The 17,014-nt window shown below is 35.4% G+C and overlaps 1 protein-coding gene and 1 pseudogene across 1 annotated transcript in view; one reads left to right on the top strand and one right to left on the bottom strand.

Moving 5' to 3' along the window:
• The window catches only part of Fut8 (fucosyltransferase 8), a 102,173-nt gene that overhangs the window by 10,130 nt on the left and 75,029 nt on the right, over positions 1 to 17,014 (top strand). The window lies entirely within an intron of this gene.
• Positions 12,761 to 13,542, bottom strand: LOC122117984 (annotated as a pseudogene).

Raw genomic sequence — 17,014 nt, 5'->3', positions numbered from 1 at the left:
ATGGCATAGCAGTCTTTAACTTGTATGTATTTAGCTGAGTGTCAAGTACATGAGACAAAAATATGTGAGGCTAGAAGAAACAGCTAAATTTAGTATTATAGCTAGAAGCTCAGTGCCCCTCTTACAGTAATTGGTAGGTCAAGCAGGCAGAAAATCAGGAAGGATATAGTTGACATGATCTCAGCTACCAATCAACTTGGTATAGCTGACATTTGTAGATTACTGTATCATTCTACAGCAGAGTACACATTTACTATTGAAAGCCCTTCTATTCTGCTGAACTCTGTTATTTGGATCAAGGCATATCTTAAAAACTCCTTTAGATGGTCTTGCCATAATGAATAGATAAGTCTGTGTATTTGGAATTGCATGTAGGGAGACTGTGGGCTATAGGAGTTTCTTATGGTGTCAGCTGGAAGGCTGTCTTGAGAAAAATTCCTTTCCCTCTTCGTTACAAGCTCTGTTTACCTCAACAAAGATTGCTCAGTAGAAATCAACTATGTAGAGTAAGACCCTGCTTTCTTGCTTTATTCATTGACATTAATGATTTTTAGAGTAAATTAACTCAGTATTTGGAAAACAGTGTAAACTTCTGGAGATAGCCATTTGGGGGTATTTGTGTGTGTCTGTTATTACTGGGTATTGTTATTGTTGCCTTGTACATGGTAAGCAAGTGCTTTGACATTGAGCTATACCTCCAGCTCTGATTTTGAAGAGTAAAGACAGTCAAGTAGACATCTTTTATTTTATAGTTAATAAATCAGGTAGTATAGACCATTAATATTATATATTATATGTCATATTGTACAAATTATATAATATACTATATAAATGCATGTTATATATAACATATTTAATATAGTATAATATGTTATATATAATGTTACATATGTTATATAAATATATAACATTTATATAATGTACAATATGTAATGTATTATATATTGCATAATATAAACAAAGGAAATTGTGTAACAGTTACAATGGTCCTGTATAAATTGTGGGGTAGGAAGGAGTGTCAAATTTGGTGATTTCTTTCATTTTTTAGTAATTTAGGTTTCTTAGAAGTACAAAAATTAAACACATTCTACTGTTTACAGCTAGCTTGTTAAACAATTATATTACTTACCTATCACTGTGTAACACATTACCAAACTTAAAGAGTATAAAATTTTATCTCACAGTTTCTATAGATTAAAGTGAACGTGCCTAGCTGCAGAAGATGTTGGCTGGCTTGTAGTTTCATTTCAAAGTTTAAATGGGGACAGATATAGTTCCAAGGTCACATAGTCAATGGAGTTCACTTCTGTGGGGCTTGTTGGACTAAGGTCTCAGTTTCTTGTGTTTGCCAGTGGCTGTAACTTAACACTGAGCAGTGCCCAATATATCTTACTTCATCAAAGTCTTTGAAAGACTTTCCTTGAAAGAAGTATAGCCATTTCATTATTTCAGTAAGTATACAGCTGGATTTTGGCATCATGTAGGATTCATTATTAGTTTTTTTGATGTTATATATAAATTAGTTTATTTATAATAGAAGTCATTCCCCACCTTTACCCCCCCCCCCCCCTTTTTTTTTTTGTTTTGGTTGCTCATGAGGCTTGAACTGATCAGGCCTGGGTACTGTCTCTGAACTTTTCTACTCAAGGCTTGTGTTCTACCACTTTGAGCCACAGCTCCAATTCTGGTTTCCTGGTTGTTCATTAGAGCAAAGAATCTCAAGAATTTTGCAACCCAGTCTGGCTTTGACCAGTGATCCAGGTTCTTAGTCTCCTGAGTAGCTAGGATTGCAGTCATTTTCCCTTTTAATCTTCACATAATTTAGCTCTTAAATGATACCACTGTTGCCAAATAAAAAAGATATTTATGACAACTGTCTTTTCTAACAATACTCTTTTGTATATTTGTATATAAATTGTAGTTAAGGAGAGGTTATACTAGCATTATGACAATTTTTTATTTTCTTAGTCTTGACAGGATACAATTTATTTTATAGTCCATTACATCTGGTTGAGAAAATTAGAATCATGTTGCTCTAATTTAATATATGGTTTTGAATTGCCTTTGAGATATAGAAAATACAACAGTGTACTTAAACATATTCTGCCATATAAACATATAGCTTGAAAGGACCATAAATGTTAGTGTGGTCAGTTGTGCTATTTTTTCTTTAATTTTCTAGTTAAAATAATATATCAGGTAATAAATTTTCAGTTATAGTTCTATGTTTTATTTATGGTGAACATATGCTTTCTTTCATTGAAAAATTTTTTTTGGTAGAAATGTTATGCTCTTCTGAAACACGATAATAGAACATATGTTTATTGTCAGTGCATAGGAGATAAAATTTATAATCTCAGACACTGGGGAGACAAAAGGTCAGGAGGATCATAATTAGAAGCTAGGCCAGGCAAAGGTTAGCAAAACTGTTATCTCAACAGTTCGTGTGGTAGTTCTTCCTTGTACTACCTACAAGGAAGTAATATTTAGGATAGTCATAATTCAGTGCTCCCCATTCCCACATAAATGTGAAACTAACTATCTAGCATGTATGAGACTCTGTGTTCAAACCCAATAACAGAAGTATGTTTATTTCATTATTTCTAGATGTTTACTCCTAATGTTTCCTAATTTACATCTTGAAGTTCAACCTTTAAGCAGAATAAGGCATAATTCTCCAGAAGTGCCGTGCTTCATGCCTCTGCCCTTGTTCATTTTGCTGTTTTACTGATTCAGCCTCACACGTGATAAAACACACATACAATGAAAAATGTATACTGCCATTATAACCAACAAGAAGAACTAGTAAGCTCTGTAAGTGCTTGATATACGGTAGGCAACGTGTTTCATGTAGGTTGTTGAATAGAAAATGAGATACTTTAGTACATTGCAGTGCATTGAATATACATTAATAACTTGATTATCAAAGATTAATCAGAGAGCACAGAAACTTCCTTTTTCCTGGATATTCTGATATCCAGGATCTCATCTTTCTGATGCAAAATAGGCAGATAAACAATAAAACAGTGTTTTACATTTGTTTCTTTTAATCTTTTAGATTTATATCTAATTCAGCAACTAATAGTTTTTACTTCTCAATATTAAACCGAAACTGCCCTAGAGATTAAGGAAAGTGAATTTACTGTCTTTCACTATCTTTGGAGACATTTAAAAGTAGAAGAAATCAAAGTGCAAATAAAGTCAAAAGATTGAAAATGTGAGTTCAGAGTTAAGTTCTTCTAATATTTAAGTGTATCTTATGTGCCAATTTCTAGCAGCTTTCACATAGATTTTTCTGTAATTATTTAATATCAAGTGAACATTATTTTGTCTTATGCCATTCTTTTGCATCTTTCAGTATTTAACTCTAGTTTGTGTATGTGTTTGTAGTTGGCATGTGGGTTTCTGAAACCTCATTCATTTACACACTCCTTTATTCAAGCTTTGTTGTCACATAAACCTGAATTTATATTTCACCTTTGCTATTTAATTCTGAGCTAGTGTAAACTCTGTTAACTCACTTTCCTTGAGCCCTGATTTTAGCTCAAGGCTAGCGCTATCACTTGAGCCACAGTACCACTTCGGCTTTTTCTGCTTATGTGGTGCTAAGGAATTGAACCCAGAGCCTCATGCATGCAAGGCAAGCACTCTACCACTGAGACACCTTCCCAGCCCTCTTTCCTGTACTTTTATCCTTCTTTCATTTCCTCCTTCCATCTCTTTGTCTTTTTAGCTTTCTTTTCCTTATTTTTGATTCACTTTGAATGTCTTCCTTATTCATTCTCCTTTCCCTGTCCCTAAAATTAGCTTTTATTGATTGGATGTTCACAGGACCAAGCATAGTTAACCTTAGTTTATATAAACTAAATGATGATAGGAAATTAACTAATGTCTGTCAGTTCAAATTCTGAATTTCTAGGAGAAAGAAACTAGTCCAATTTATCCCAGATGTGCGTGCTGTGTCCAATCAAATATGGGGGAAAAAGAGGATCACATAATGCCAACATGGCTGTTGAGTCAATTCTGTAGATGATAGCAAGGTTTACATTAAAGTGGCTGGTGGTTGTCAACTTAATACTTATCTTTTTCTGCTGTAATTATTGCATTAAATCTGTGATTTTCTAGTAGGCAGCCAACTGCTGGTACAATAGAAAGTACCATCTATCACCACAAAGTAGATGCCTCATGAATATTGATTGCTTAAGCTTCCTGGGTTAAAGGAATAATCATCACTAATTTAAATATTAAGCAACCTGCATAGTATAACAGACTTAGAAATGCAGTGTAAGCCTGTAGGTTTTCTTCTTCTCTTCATTAAAATGCACTTATTAAATTCCTAATAGAATATGAGGCCATGCCCAGAAAATTACTTTGACCTTTCCCTGATCTCTAGTAGCTATTATTAAGGCATACATGAGACATTGCAAACAGCCATAAGAAGTATAATCAATCATGCAAGAACTTATACTCATATTTAATGCAAGTTTAGGATACATTTACATGGTTTGTGTTGCAGTAGTAATATCAGAGACTGTTGAGGTAGATACTAAAATGAAGTGCAGCTGTGAGATTTACACATTGCTATTTAGTGTTTAAAAAACACCAGTATAGTATGCTCTGAAACTTTGTATTACTAAGTGTATATATATATATATACATATATGTATATATATATGATCCAATAGTTGATAAAATATTTGTTAAAAAACAATATAAGGACTGAATTGCCAGAAAGTCTTAAAAGGATAGATAAGGTAGAAGTTGAAGGACTTGCTAACATTGTCTGCTTTATCATCTTAAAGTATAATAGTAAATTCATTAATTAAACTTGTTAAATTATAGGTCATTTTTAGGTATTTTTATTGATTTGTACCAAAATAGTGTTGATTACAATGTATATTTCATTTTATAAATTGGCACATAAAATGGTAGAGATCTAACCCAAGAAGGTCTTATGTTAGATCATTAGTGATCAAATGTATATGCAACTTTAGAGTAAAATTCCTTTAAGAGATTTCCCTGTAGTCTAAAAAGATTGAAGAGATATTTTTAAAATGCAAGAGAGACTACTGTATTATCCCATATGTTCAAGAAATAAACAGCAAGTGGTAATTTAAAAGATGGCAAATTGAAGACAGCCTTTTATGATTGTATTAATTAAAATGGTATGCCCTGGTTAAGAATCATGAAATAGTTTTCAGATTGTCCTATAGCAGGTTTAAAAGTGAAAAAAATTATAGAATACTGAGAAAATTATTATTTTATTAGCTTGCATGTTGTATATTTAGTGAATCTAAGGAAAATTTATATTATGTATTCACTGGTTATATATTCATTGAGTCTAAGGGAAACTTGTAGAAAGAAATGTGGCTGCCATTCTGTAAAATAAAATTTAATGAAGAGAAAGCCGTTCTTGGAAGAGCTCTCATTTCAAACCAGACTGGAGGTTCCTCAAAAGACTACACATAGAGCTCCCCTATGACCCAGCAATCTCACTTTTGGGGATTTACCCAAACGATCACAAACAAGGCCATACTAAAGCTACAAGCACAACTATGTTTATCACAGCATTATTTACCATAGTTAAGATATGGAACCAACCACATGCCTCTCAGATGAATGGATCAAGAAAATGTGGTATATATACAGTTGAATTCTATGTCTCCATCAGAAAAAATGACATTGCCCATTTGTTAGGAAATGAAAAGACTTGGTAAAAATTACATTAAGTGAAGTAAGTCAGACTCAAAGAAACATAGGTCCCATGGTGTCCCTTATCTGCAATAACTAGTAGTATATGTCTAGGACAAGCAGAAGAGGTCAAAAACTATGTACATATGACCATATAACCTGATGCTAAGTGAAATGAACCCCAAGATTGGGACACAAGAGATTTTATCTTTCTTGCTCTTTTTAATGTACTTACAATGTACTATGTGAATTTTTTTTGTTGTTTCTTTGTATGTTCTTCCTCCATGGTACAACCCCTGTTGTCACCGTATTTGATTCTGGTGTCCTGCATCTTGTATATACATTTTTCTACTTTGGGGAGGGGAAGGGAAATAACAAAATGCTGAAACAAGGATACAGGATGACCCATTGTAACAATGAGATGTACAAGACACTACGTAAAAAACGAACTTTACAACTTGGTGAGGGGAGGGGTTGTTGGAGATGTGGGAGGGAAGGGATGGTAGGAGAAGAACAAAGGAGGCGGTAACAATGTTTGATAGGAAATGTACTCATTACCTTGCTCATGTAACTGTAACCCTTCTGTATAGCATCTTTACAATAAAAATATAAAGAACAATAAAAAAGAGGACAAATATGTGTCAGCGCATTCACAAGTTAGTGTGGACATTGGTTAGGTTAGCTTCTGTTTCCAATTAGATGCTTATATGTTCTTTTCATTTTGCATAGAAACCATAACTGGTATGTGCTTCCTCAGTCTATAAAACTCACTGGGTGGTGATGAGGTATTAATCAGTAGGTAAACAGTAGAATGAGTCGCAACTTAGAAATATAAAATAAAAAAAATTAAAAAAAGAGCTTATGGGCCAGGATAAGGAAAAAGGAGTATCTACATTTTAGGCGTGATTAAAACAGAAGATAAGCAACAGGAACCTTTAAAGATACAGAAGGAAATACTGGTTAATTATCCTGAGTTCATATTTAATGTTTTAGGGAATTGTTATTTATTTATTTACTTTTTTCGTTCGTGGGGGCTGAACTCTGGGCCTGGGTGCTGTCCCTTAGCTCTTCAGCTCAAGGCTAGCACCCTACCACTTGAGCCATAGCACCACTTCTGGCTTTTTTCTGCTTATGTGGTGTGGAGCAATTGAACCCAGGGCCTCACATATGCGAGGCAAACACTCTGCTACTGAGCCAGCTTCCCAGCCCGTTTTTTATTTTTAAAAATAGATTATCAGGCACAGATCTCAGTGTTTTGTTTTGTTTCCAATTAGAAGATATTTTGGGGATCCTCTAGATGTTACTTTACAGTAATTTTAGCCTGATATGTATATTATGGTCATAATAAAGCTTATTAAGGAAGGAGGTACTTAGTTAACTTAGCTAGGGCTGTAATTTTAGCTATTTGGGAGGCTGAGATGTGAGGATTGTGGTTTAAAGGCAGCCTATGTAGGAAAGTCCATAGACTTTTCTTCCCTTAACCACCAAAAAGCCAGAAGTGAAGCTGTGGCCCAAGTGGTAGAGCATCAGCCTTAAGCAAAAAAGCTAATACAAGAGCAAGAGGCCCTGAGTTCAAGTCTCAGAACTGGCACAACAATAAAATAAATAAAAATAAAGATGAGCTTTTCAAGTAGAATCTTACGTGTATTTAGTAAAAGCTAGATTTCATATAAAATAACTTTTTTTCCATATTGAGGAAAAAGTTACGGTTGTAAGAAAAAAAATGAGTAAGTCAAGTATTTATTTTATAACCTGGCTAATCTGAGTCTTCTGAATTTCTGTTTACTGATACTTTATTTCTTCTTGACGTCATTCCTTTTTTTTTTTTTTTTGACAGTACTGGGGTTTGAACTCTAGCTTTTGAGCTTGTTAGGTAGGTGCTCTTTTTTTTGAACCATGCCTTAGGCCCTGATTTTTGCTGTTGAGTTTTGGGATGGTGTCTCAATTCTTATCTAGGTGCTGCCTGGACTCTGACCCTCTAGGTTTCCTGTTGTGAAGTCTTCCTGTCATAACTGTCATGATACATATGAGTCATCACATCTAACACTTGTTGAGATGGAGCCTCACAAACTTTTATATAGGGGCTGGCCTCAAATCTGTATCCTCTTTTATACTATGGGGGCCCTGCTTTCAATGACTTAAAATGGTTCACTTTCATCCACTCAGTTTAAAGATACATCTTCTCGTTTTTTTTCCTTTTATAGTAGTTGTTGAATCAATAATTTTTAATGCCACAAGAGATTCCATTTGTTTTAAAAGGTAATTCAGAGACATGGTAAAACATTGAAATAGTGTAAAAGGATAAATGATCTCAAAATGGGTTTCCCTGCCAGCCTAGCCTCTTAGTTCTCCTTTTAGAAGCAAATGCCCTTCGCTATGACTTTCTTGTACATGCTTCCAGAGATACCCTCCTTACCTGTGAGTAAAGAAACTGAAAGAGTATATGACATACAAGTGATCTTCTTCCCCAACCTGTGTAATTTCTTATCTCTGTCTTTGGTTTTGGGAGCTGTTTGACTTGGTCCTTATAAGTTGATACAATTTTCTTTATAATCTTAGACAAAAATAAGACTCACTTGATCTTGAATTCTTGGACTGAAAACTTAGTATGTTCATAATTATATTCTTTTTCTTTTTTGGGGGGGGAGAGGGGTCCGGTCGTGGGGCCTGAACTCCGGGCCTGGGCACTGTCCCTCACTTCTTCAGCTCAAGGCTAGCGCTCTACCACTTGAGCCACAGCGCCATTTCCGGCTTTTTTCTTCTTCTTTTTTTTTTTTTTTTTTGGCTTATGTGGTGCTGAGGAATCGAACCCAGGGCCTCATGCATGCAAGGCAAGCGCTCTACCTCTGAGCCACCTTCCCAGTCCTGTTCATAATTATATAATCATGAAAAACATTATTTCTCTAAGTCTTTGAGGCTGGAAAGGACTTTGTATTGAATATGTTTTTATCCAGCTTATCTAGTTCATTTGTAACTCAATAAAAAGAGATTCATTCACTGAAAGGGGAGGAGTTTATACTTTTGCTACAATCCTAACATCTTATATGAAGTTGTTTTTACTTAATGGAGCCAAATAATATATAGCAGTGGGAAATTTCCTTGAAACTTGTCTCTTTTTATCCTCCTTCATAATTTACCAAACTGAGGAGTACTAAAAATGAAAAGTTTCGTTGCCTGCAAGGCATCATGTTAGAACCTAGTATGTCAGCAATCCATTTCCTAACTGTGGATTTGTGTCTTGAATGCATTAGGGACATCAGAGAATGATGGTTCATTTGTAAAGTGAGAACACATTAAGAACCTAGTACTGCTCAGTCCTCAGTCTGGTGGCACATATATAAAATCCCAGCACTCTAGAAGCTGAAGCAAAAGGATCAAGGATTTAAAGCCAGCTTGGGCTACCGAGGGAGGCCTTTTCTCAAAAAATATAAAACAAACAAACCAAAGAAGATCTTCTGAGCTTCTTTCCTCCATGCCCAAGCATGATGCTGTGACTACTGCCTCCAGACAAAAATAAAAGATTTTCAGAATAGTAGAATAATAGTATAATTTAATATCTCAGTTCAAAATTGTGCCTAAGCCTTTGTTTTCTTCATCTCCTGGCATTTCTTAGAAAGATGTTTCCTGACATAATATATGCCTAAAAACAAAGAGTAGTGATGCTTTTTGACCTTCTGTCACTTCATGTACCTGGATAAAAAAAAATTTGATGGAAAGCTGGAACTACTCAAGAGATTGAAATCTAAAGCCAGCTGAGGCAGAAAAATCCTCTTATCTTTAACCACACACACACACATACACACACACCCCCCCCCCAGAACCACACACACACCCGAAACACACACACACACACATACACACACACACACGCACACACGCACACACCCAGAACCAGAGATGCAACTCAAATGGTAGAACTCTAACAGTGAGTGAAAAAAGCCCAGCAATCATGCAAGAGACCCTGAGTTCAATCCCTATACCATCACCAGAAAATGTCTTGGTGGGGTGATGGTGTTACTATTGTATTTCAGGAATTTGTATTTGTTATTTCATTAGGGACAACAAAAAGAATTCCTCTATTCATTTGGGAAAACAATCTTCAATTTAGGTTCTTCTATCTATTTTTTGTTTAAAACCTACATGTAAAATATAGTATTCTAAAATAATGGAGAAAAATGAAAAGTACTTTATTGCCACTTTGGCAACAAAACTTTTGTCCTAAAAACTTTTCTAGAAAAGGTTAATTGCTCTTTCATGAGAATGGTTGTATGAAATTACTTAATGAATGTTGAGCTATTTAAAACGTTTTCATCTTGACATGAAAAATTTTCAGATTTACCCTGGGCTTAGTAGTATTAATGGTCAATTATTTATTATTATTTTGCCTATAACTAGTCTGTTTTCATTGTAAGGCAGAAAAAGAAAGTTGACATATAGTTGTCCTATAGTTGAGATGATTCTGAGAGTTTATAATGCATTATTATATCTTTGAGCTTCATTTCTATTGTTCTGGCAACTGCGATATACATCAGCCAAATAACAACATAATACACAAGAAACCTCAAGTCTTTCTTTGAGAGGATGAGCCTTTAACTAAAGGCTTACCTCACTGGGGTTTTGTGCAAACTAACTAGCATTGGCAAAGCTTCTTGGTACTGTTTGATGACAGGCTGTTCAGCTATTAAAGGTTAAGTAGTGTTACTATGATTGTGATGTTGCAAACATCACTTTTTCATTGGTAACTTGAGGGGAAGCTTAAGAGAACCATTATCTTAGTGTTAGTCCTTCAGGTATTATAACTTGAAGTTAGAATGCTTTAATATCTCAGCTAAAATTATTGCCTTTCTCCTATTCTAGTATATAAACCAAGAGAATAAATGCACTGTTGAAGCAGATTTTGTGTGTATGTATTAGTGTATATGTGTATCATATAATCTAGTAGCAGCACCCTTTACACTGCAAGCAACTCCAACAACACCTTTTCCTTATTCCTAATAGGCCAGGTTGCCTTTGTTTTATAACTTGTTTTGTTTTGGCATTTTTTAAAGTATGCTCCACTGCTGAGATTTGATGTCTACCCTACTATTTGGAAGACTAGCTCAATTTGTAGTTCTCAGCTAAGTTTCTAGAGAAGATAGGCATTATGAGTCACCAGTATATGATATAATTAATTCCAAAGTATTATATTAACCTGTCTACTTTCTTCAATATTATTTCATGTTAATAATTCAGAATATGACTGATCTTTAGAATTATCTACTTTTGTTTTTGGTGGTTGGTTTATGAATTAGATTTCTAGGTTATCTCTTTTATTGTGAAAATACTGTACAGAGGGGTTACAATTACATAGGCAAGATAATGAATACATTTCTTATCAAGCATTGTGGCCTCCTCCTTTGTTTCCCCTTCCCATTCCTTCCTCCCTGCTCCCTCCCCCCCCCCCCCGCTCCCCCCCCCCCCACCAAAGTTGTAAAGTTCGTTTTCAACATAATGACTTGTACATCTCATTGTTGCAATGGGTCCACCTGTATCCCTAGTTAAACGATTTGTTTTTCCCCTTCCCCTCCACAAATTATACCAACATCAAATACAGTGAAAGCAGGGGTTATACTGTGGGGGAGGGACATACAAAGCAACAAAGAAATAATCTTATAAATGTGTTAGAAACAATCGCATGAAAGAAAAAAAAACATTTGAATACATATCTCAGGGTTCATTTCCCTAACATCACCTTATCTGACCTTTTCTTCTTGACTCAGACATATACTAGTTATTGCAAATAAGGGAAACCATGGGACCTATGTTTCTTTGGGCCTGGCTTACTTCACTTAATATAATTTTTTCCAAGCCTTTCCATTTCCTAACAAATGGGGCAATGTCATTCTTTCTGATGGAGGCATAGAATTCCATTGTGTAAATATACCACGTTTTCTTGATCCATTCATCTACTGAGGGGCATCTGGGTTGGTTCCATATCTTAGCTATAGTAAATAATGCTGCAATAAACATAGTTGTGCTGGTAGCTTTAGTGTGGTCTTATTTGTAAACATTTGGGTAAAATGCCCAAAAGTGGGATTGCTGGGTCATAGGGGAGCTTTATGTAGAGTCTTTTGAGGAACCTCCATACTGCTTTCCAAAGTGGTTGAACAAGGTTACACTCCCACCAACAATGAAGTAAGGTTCCCTTCTGTCCACATCCCCTCCAGCATCTGTTGTTATTAGAGTTCTTGATTTTAGCCATTCTAACTGGAATGAAGTGGTATCTCAATGTTGTTTTGCTTTGCATTTCTTTTATGGCTAGGGAGGTTGAGCATTTCTTCATGTGTCTATTGGCCATCCTTCTTTCCCTTTCAAAGAAGTTTGTCTTTAAGTCTTTAGCTCACTTATTTATTGGGCAGTTGTTTCTTTGAGGATTTGTTGTTGAGGGATTTAATTTTTTGAGTTCCAAGTATATTTTAGATATGAGACCCTTGTCCGTTGTATGGCTAGTGAAGATCTTCTCCCAATCTGTGGGCTTTCTATTGATCTTGCTAGCTATGTCCTTTGCCCTGCAGAAGCTCTGCAACTTCATGCAATCCCATTTGTCCAACCTTTCTTTGATTTGTTGTGTTTCTGGGTCTCTATTAAGAAAATTTCGGTCTGCGCCAAGGAGATCGAGGGTTTCTCCTATTCCATCCTGTAATGTTTTCAGAGTGTCTGCTTTGACTCCGAGGTCTTTGATCCATTTGGAGTTGATTCTGGTGCAGGGTGATATATAAGGATCTAGCTTTAGTAGGTTATCTCTTTTTTTTTTGGTCATGTAAATGGGGCTTGAACTCAGGGCCTACGTGCTGTCTCTTGAGTTTTTTTGCTCAAAGCTAGTGCTCTACCACTTTGAGCCACAGCTCCATTTCCAGCTTCCTTGTGGTTAATTGGAAATAAGAGTCTGAGTCTTTCCTGCCCCCATTGGCTCTGAGTAGAGATCCTCAGATCTCAGCCTCCTGAGTAGCTAAGGGTTACAGGCATAAGCCACCATCACTCAGCTTTTTTCTTTTTCTTATTTCTCTTTTTAGTTTATGACTTTTATTCATTCACAATCACTTGTCTTCAGGTTTGTTGAAACAGTAAGTTATGCAAAACTTGCCATAATAATGTCTGTCAAAGTGGCTAGCCATAAAAACTCCAGCACAACATTCATCTGAAGGGCACTCTTTATGAAGATGGCTAATTTTGCCATTTTCATCCACCTTGTAGTATTTCAGGACAACCAGTTTAGCATTTTTTCTCTTATGCTTGTTCTTCTTGGGAGTGGTGTAAGACTTCTTCCTTTTCTTAGCACTACCCCGAGGTCTCAACAGTAGATGAATGTCCCGACCCGCAGGACTTCAACGAGGGCGGTGAACCTAAGCGAGAAGGAATGAAGGGACAAGAGACACGAAGAAGGACAGCAAGACAAGGATTCTGATCAAGCTGCCAATTTTTATTTTTCACATAAGGGATTTATATGCTTGGACTTAGGGCGTGGTGAAAAGGTGATCTTCAGTAGCTGCAGGGTGTTTACTTAGGGCGTGGTGAAAAGGTGGGATTCTGTAAACTCAGCCTCAGGTTGTTCCAGTGAGATAGTTAAGCCTATCATGTTTGAGAGACTTAACTTTTGGCTCCCAACAGATGAAGAATGGACTCCTTTTTAATATTGTAGGTAGATAAACTACATCCATCTTCCAGCTGCTTACCAGCAACCATAAGTCTTTGCTAATCAGGAGGCATTCCTTCCTTATCCTGGATCTTGGCCTATTACATTTTCTGTAGTATCCAAGGGTTCAACCTCGAATGGATGGTATTCCCCATAAGGGTTTTGATGAAAATCTGCATCCTAGCATTGGTCCTATTGCTGATGGTAGATCAGAAAGAAGTTCAGCTTTATTTTTTTCTATCCAGTAAGCCATCAAAATCCTTAGCCTCCGGGCAGTCCTGTAGAGAGTTTAGAAGATAAAGAGTTAGAAACTAATTTTAGGTAGAAATGAGGATGCTATTATAGAAAACAGCTATCCTTTTTAAAAGATATACCAAACAAAGAATTATGTTGAATTTTGACCATGTCTAAGACTTTGTTGAAGACCAAACTTAAAAATGATGGATTAGTTTACTCAGTTGAAGAAATTTCTACTTTAATTAGTGATTCAGCTCTGCTTCATCTTTATCTAGAAGTGTATCTTAAAAATTAAAAGTGTACTTGAATGGAAACAAAAGCTCCTTTTAGGAAATTTGTTTTGTGGTTTGATTGTATTTTCTGAAGTATTCTAAATTCTTAAGCTAGGGAGTGACTAGCATGGGATAATGAAGTACTTGAGTTAGTGCCTTTGCCATGATGAGTCCTTATAGCTATGTGCTGGAAGACTATACTTAGAACTAGTCCAGGTTAGATTCTTGTTCTAGACATTCAGAGGATTCTGTGGTCTATAAGGTTTAAATGTTTCTTTTCAACATTTTGTCCTAAGCATTCGTCTTCATTTAGTAAACCAATAATTACAGTGTAATTATCATTTTACCCTACTTTGAACTTTATGTATCTCAAAGATTTACAGTTGTATAAATAACCAAAGTCATAATTTCTTATTAAAGCTATTTACTGCTTTCATTTTTTTTTTTTTTTTTGTCGGCCATGGGGCTTGAACTCTGGGCTTGGGTGCTATCCCTCAGCTTTTCAGCTCAAGGCAAGTGCTCTACCACTTGAGCCACAGTGCCACTTTCGGTTTTCTAGTGGTTTATTGAAGATAAGAGTCTCAACGGACTTTCCTGCCCTGGCTGGCTTTGAACTGTATCCTCGGATCTCAGCCTCCTGAGTAGCTAGGATTACAGGTGTGAGCCACCGGCGCCCAGCTGCTTTCATTATTTTTAAGAAGAGGTTTCTAGTGGAAGTTTGTTTTTATCAGGTCTGCTTGTTACATAAGCTCTGAAAAAATTCAGTAATTTACAGTAAAATCCAATGCCCCGTGGATTTGTTGTTGCTATCAAGAAATGTATTATAGAAAATTTCTTCCAAACTTTGTAAAAAATATATATACATTTTAAAGTATAGGATGACTTTCTAACAGAGCCAATATTGGACACTTACTTTAACCATGTAAGCCAAGAATAATTGTCCAAATTCCCCTTGATGATTTTTAACATGTATTTTCTTCTTTTAAAGGTATTCATTTCTAAATGCAAAGCATGAGTTTGTAAAAAGTTTATCAGTTGTACTTTTGAAAAAATAATTGGATTTTCCATTTACTCATTTCAATTTTACAAATGCTGTACCTTTTATTTCTCATTTATGCTTAGATGGGTACATGACAGAGCTTATTATTTTTCCTCTGCCTTTACCACTTACTCTGTTTCCTTCTAGCTCTGATAAGTTATTGGCTGTTTAACTTATAAAAAACATAGTTATGGGGAAACTTGTATGTGTCAGAGAATGTCAGATGCTAGGTATGGAATAGTGCCCGAAGATTTGAGTGTTATGTGGAGGAGAGACAAATGGAACTTAATTTAGTAAGTCATAGAAACAACCTAAATAATCAACAGTGGGAGTAAGTTAATAAATTAAGATGTTTCCATGGGGTAAATATTCTGTAACTGCTAAAATATATAGATCATTTATAGAAAAACCATGTAGGAAAGATACTGTTAATCATTGTTGCTTCTATTGAGTTCATGGAGACTATACTTGTTTATTATATATAATTTTGTATCTTTTTAAAAAAGCAATGTACATTGGGCTGGCAATGTAAGGTAGAGCATTTGCCTAGCACATGCAAGGCCAAGCATTCTGTCCCTAGCACTTAAAAAAAACCAAAATACCTACTATATTCTTTTTTTTTTTTTTTTGGCCAGTCCTGGGGCTGAACTCAGGGCCTGGGCACTGTCCCCCAACTACATTCTTTTATTTTTATTAAAAATCTCAAAATAACTAATATTTTATAAAATTAGTAGTGTGCTAGAATGAGCAGATAGGTAAGCAATTGGATTTCTGTCAAAAAACTGAATAAATTAAATGAAGATGAAACCTTGACTTCCTCACTTTTACTTTTTTTTTCCCCCTCAGAAATGCCTTATTTTAACATACTTGAAGGGAACATGAGCAGCTATGTAGTTTACATTGTTCTGGTTTTGGCTGCTAATTATGAAAGAATGCTTTAACTCACATTTGTCAGAATAAAATAAAGACATATTTTCTGGAGGATTGAACTGAGACCAATCTAATGTTGTATCATAGTATCTTAGAACTGAATTTGAATACAGGTTATTCCATGCGATTCCATGGGGTAGCTTGACTCTCTACCTCTTCTTTATTTCATTTGAATCTGACAGTTACAGTAAAGTTTGAATATTGTAAATGAATAATTTGAAATTTTTGCGAGGTAAAAGATAAGTACAGTCACAAGAAGTAATGTATATTAAAAATATTTTCAGCTGGGCCCTGTGGTTCACGCCTATAAACCTAGCTACTCAGGAAGCTGAGATCTGAGGATCATAGTTCAAAGCCAGCTGGGGCAGGAAACTCGGTGAGACTCTTACCTCCAATAAACCACTAGAAAACTGGAAGTGGTGCTGTGGCTCAAGTGGTAGAGTGCTCGCTTTGAGCTGAAGACTGCAGGGGCAGCACCCAAGCCCAGAGTTCAAGCCCCACAATTGACAAAAAATAAAATAATAAATATTTTCTCTCAATACAGGACCTGGCTTTTCCAATGCATCTAATTGGGTAGACTCTTGCAAACCTTGACATTTGAATAAATGTAATTACTTGTGCTTTTTCTGGGAATATTCTAGTCCCATGGGTGGCCACTTTAAATTCTATGTGGGGGGAAAAAAGAGCATCTGTGAGTCATTGAATATAATTCCAGTTTTCAGCCAGTTTCTTTCATATTTATAGTAGTCTATGTTACGTTAATCTTAGTAGTTTGTTGACAGCATGACACTATTACTGATTCTCTTTATAGATTTCCATTTTTTTTGTTAAGTTTATTTTTGTGAAATGTATGATCTTTTTTTAAATTTTTTTTGGCAGATGTACTCTGATAGCAATGACTAAAACTTTGAGTAAGTTGCCTGAAAAATAAATTGGTTAATTTCTTCTGCAAAAAAGATAATCCACTTGATATTCTTAGTGATAATACTTTAACATTACTAATATGATGCCTGAAGTTGAGAATCAAATTCATTAATGATAAACAACTGCTTACTTTAATTCTAATTTTATAAAGGATTTTTCTGCTATTAAAGAGTACTTAAATATGTGCTAGCTCAGAAAACAATCTAACTCCAGATCTCTGTCACTCAGATTGAACAAATGTTGCTACTT

Source organism: Dipodomys spectabilis, unplaced genomic scaffold, assembly GCF_019054845.1.
Source record: "Dipodomys spectabilis isolate Male_0828 unplaced genomic scaffold, ASM1905484v1 ptg000146l, whole genome shotgun sequence".
NCBI lineage: Eukaryota > Metazoa > Chordata > Mammalia > Rodentia > Heteromyidae > Dipodomys > Dipodomys spectabilis.
The sequence above is the reverse complement of the archived record's forward strand: the minus strand, read 5'-3'. Positions and strand labels throughout refer to the sequence as shown.